The following is a 4,460-nucleotide window of genomic DNA, read 5'->3' as shown; positions in this document are numbered from 1 at the left end:
TGCCATAGTCATTTGTGTATAGGACTTGTATATCCACGACATTAGTTTCCTAGGGCTGCCATAACAAAGTGCCACAAACCGGGTGCCTTAAAACTGCAGAAACTTATCCTTTCACAGATCTGGAGCCTAGAAGTCCAAAATCAAGGGCTCAGCAGGGTCATGCTCCCTGCAAAGCTTCTAGGGGAGGCTCCTTCCTTGCCTCTTCCAGCTCTTGGCAGCTCCAGGTGTGCCTTGGTTAGTGGCAGCGGAACTCCAATCTCTGCCTCTGTCTTCACGTGGTGTTCTCCCTGTGTGTGTGTCTAAACTTCCCTCTTCTCATAGGGACACCAGTCATATTGAATTAGTGTTCACCCTAATGACTTCATCTTATATTGATTACATCTGCAAAACCCCTACTTACAAATAGGATCACTTTCCCAGGTACCAGGGCTTAGGATATTAACATATCTTGGGGAGGGCACAATTCAACTCATATACTCAGTGCATTCGAGGGCAAGCACTGAGTCTTTACCTTAGTACCGTTCTGACTAGTAAAGCAGCCCCAGGACAGGGATGATACCTTCGTCATTTCGTGTCTGCTTAGCACATGACTTTGTTGTTAACTTTAGACTGAAATGAATCAAATTGTTTAAACATGTTTGGAAAGATCATTAAAAAGTTCTGAGGCAGCCAAGAAAGATTTATTAAGCAACAATTGTGTGGGGCATTATAAAGCCTCAAACATGGGGGTGGTTATTAATCAACACCTTAAAAAAAATCTCAGTTTGGCAGAGAGAAAAGTCCCTAACACACCACCAGAGACTGGCAAATTCAATTTGAGGCAGTATGTGTGAGGGAAGAAAATAATTATCAGTTGAATATACTCTCAGATGGGCTAATAAATTATCTAATTTAGAAAATTAGGTTGAAAGTATTATGTTATCTTCAGGTTTTAAATAATGAACTTTTGAAGACAATATTGAAGCCTATCATGCCCAGAATATACTTATTGGGGGTCATGAAAATCAAAATGTCCAGCAAAGAATAGGCAGCTTCCCTGTTAAAGTCAAGGGTGTGAGGGCTCACTAATCTTTTCAGTCAAGCTATCCTCTTGGAAAGAACAGCAGTCATGGCACCTTCCTGGTAAGCAAAGGTCAAGAAAATTGTGTCTGGATGTCACAAGACAAATCAGAAAGTGCATCTTTTTTGTTGTTGTTCTTGGAAAAATTACTTTATGAAGGCTTAAGAAGCTCTGAGTATAATTAAACTGTAGTCCAGAGTTAGACACAATTTAATAATAGTTCAATTCCAAAATAAAAGTTATTGTAGGTGAGACCATGAAATTTCCTAACACGTGATTTTAATATGTTGTGCTAAATTTTCTAACACAGCTCAGAGGAATCAATATTTACAGTAGATGGTGTATTTATGAAAAATCTGGCATCACCTATATTATATATATGTATATATAAAACCCAAGATTATGTGAACTAGGAAACAGATGTATATCTCAACAGCAATACTAGAGTGCAGAGTCTGAGACTGGGATTTACAACGTGGGATTTGGAAAAGGAGCAGTCATCTTGTTTTCAAAACCTGAAGTTTTTCTCAAGACCAAAGTCAACATTGGAACTGCAACAGAACAGGAAAAAGGGAAGCTTTTCCTGCTTCAATTGGTCATCTGCATCAGAAAGTCCAGTATTCCTGAGATAGGACACTGCAATAAGAAGGGAGTGAATAGGTTCTCCCAAAGGAAGACTGTTACTTCATTGTGCCTCTGCCCTGGTCACCAGGAGCAAACTTTGCATCTCCCAACCTAATGCTTGGCAGCACTGAGACATTTCAGTCATGGTTCATCATAAACCCTGCGTTCTCCATCTTCATGAAATAACCTCGTCTCCCATTGAATTTCCTTTCCCTTCCTTTCTCGGGCTTCTGCTCTTTGTCTTTCTTCAAGTCTATGCTTGGCTTCAGTTGCTGCATCAATGTCTCTGATTTTTAAGTTGAAAGTGACATCCTTCCAAAGGCAGCGGGATCCCTACTCATTCTCATCTTCCAACTTCCTCACTTTCTTCTTGATTATAGGCAACTTCTTGTTATCTATAAAAACCAGATATTTTCCCTTGTTGAGTATTTTGCATACATTACACCATTCTATTCCCCTTCAACTGAGCAGAAAGACTTCTTGTCATTTGGAGAAAAAATCTCAGCAGAAATTCCATTCTTCTTGCCCCCTTAGGAAGGTTTAGTGTGGGAGATGATATTGGCACTGTAGCCAGTTTTGGAACAATTAATATTGCATTCTCTGCCTAGTTCCACCCAGGGCACTGTGAGGATAGACCTTCCATAACCATTGGGAAATGTGAGAATGTAATGTTCATCATGGTCTAGACACAAGACACAGCCCTGTCCTATGTTGTACACCCCAGTTGACATCCCAAGGAATTTTGATTTGGTCTAGATATGAGCACTGAATTGTATCTTTTTGTTAAAACATTCAGCATAAAAGGTTGAAATGGGTGGATGATGGGAAACCTGCTCAGCCACGAATGTTACGCTATTCTTGGAAACCCAGGGAACTGGTCCTTCTGAAACTAGTTATCTTCAGTATCATTTTGGTAATGTCCAGTGACACTGAAGGTTCTTGCCCAAAATGGGGCTGTATGGCTTTTTGGCAACCGATACTTTCCTTCCTGCGTGAAAGGCTGAGAGGTACCATTTTACAACCTGAACCATTCGATCTCCGGCATCCTTCTGGTCACTAATGCTCACAAACAGGTCCAGATGTGCAAAAAGTCTGCACACATTTCTTAAAGAGATCTTCTTTCAAGAATAAATGTTGGAAGAACTACCTTAGTAAGATCCATTCCAAGCCTAACCTGTGACAACAGATGCACGATAACTCTCTTGTGCTCTTCCACCGACCCTGCCTCCCCTTCATCATCTATATCATCATGTGAATCGAAAGGTCAGCATCCCTTGTTCCATTGGACAAGGAAGAATTAAGTGATTCCGTGGTATCTGGGTGCTTTAGACTATTTCCTGAGCGGCTGTGTGTCAAGACTGAGGCAGATCCAGAGGAATCTATTAAGTGCTTTTGGAATGAGCCACTCTGATGGAATTCATCCACATCATAGAATTCATCTTCACTGCTAGAATAAGAGAACTCTGGGACTGTGTTTGGAGACACGTTGACATGGCTTGGAGAAGTTAGACTTCTACTAGGTAGGGAGTGCCCACTGCCTGTACTATTTGGTGTTGGAATCTGATGATGTCCCAAGGTAGCTAATACAAGGTCCAACTGGTAGAGAAGATGGACGCTGCTCTGACTTACACAACTGAGAAGGTTCTGGAGGTAAGACAGTCTGGGAAAGCATTGTGTTGATCACAGGTTCCAAGCGACTAGGTTGATATATTTCATCTACAGGATTAATAGTACTTATAATTCCATCTGCGTGCTTCTCCGCATTACACTGGTCTTTAGCGATCTGCAGCAACAGCGTTAATTGATTCTACCATGCTATTTGTTGTCTCTTTGAGAGTTTCAGTTTTCTTTCTCCATTCATCATCTTTGCAGTTTCAAAGTTTGTCATCAAAAAGCTTTAACTGTTCTATCAAGATTTGTAGGTAAGCATCAGCATCTGTAAGTTTCTTATCAAAGTCTTGGACACTAGGAACAAATCCTGAATCCATACCTCCGCAAGTAGCCGTCAAGAAAGACCTTCACCAAGACCCCCGCCCTCTGTGCCTCCAGGGGAGGGAGCCGAGGGCCGCTTCTGAGCACCCGCTCTTCTCCCGCCTCTGCTGGATCACCGGGCTGCTGTGCAGTCAGTCCAGTCAGGTTCAGCCAGTAAGTGATCTCTGCTGTATTCCAAACTGCCACTGCAGGAAGTCAATGGACACCCCCCAACTGCTGCTTCCCACAGGAGGCAATTAAGCGGTGCTGAAGAGGGCATGGCTGTGAATTTCCTTACCGCACAGGGTCTTGGCTCACAGAATTAAATTTGCTTCTGGTCACCAATTAGACTTCTAGCTCTCCTTAACTAGCTTGCTAATGGGAGTTTTTCTCGAAAGAAAACTAAGTAGAGGAGTGAATGATACACGAAGCTAGAAATTGTAAAGAAAAAGCCATACGGTTTAGAGGGGAGACCACAGATTTAGACTAGTACTCGGATCTGGGTCTGCCACTTATGAACCACAACGGTGAGCAAGTTCCTTCGTCTTTTTGAGCCCAAGTTTTCCATTTATAGACGGGGGATAGCACTACCTTGTAGGGATGTCATTAGAGTTAAGTGAAAATATGCATTTAAAATGCTTAACATTTGGAAGGCATGAAATAGATGCTAGCTACTGTTACTATTATTATTCTATTGGAAACAGTATTGGAACAGTAGTGACATCTTTTCATAATTTAGGTTCATATTTCAGAGTAAACAAGGCATGATGATTGACTTTTACTGGTTTGACTTGCAACATTTAGA

General features: G+C 41.6%; 1 pseudogene; it reads right to left on the bottom strand.

The window, feature by feature from the left end:
• Positions 1 to 1,795: 1,795 nt before the first annotated feature.
• On the bottom strand, positions 1,796 to 3,513 carry LOC115857336 (oxysterol-binding protein-related protein 9 pseudogene; annotated as a pseudogene).
• Positions 3,514 to 4,460: the final 947 nt, after the last annotated feature.

This window comes from Globicephala melas, chromosome 5, assembly GCF_963455315.2.
Source record: "Globicephala melas chromosome 5, mGloMel1.2, whole genome shotgun sequence".
NCBI classification, from domain to species: Eukaryota; Metazoa; Chordata; class Mammalia; order Artiodactyla; family Delphinidae; genus Globicephala; species Globicephala melas.
Note: the sequence above shows the minus strand (reverse complement) of the source record. Positions and strands in the feature narration are given on the sequence as shown.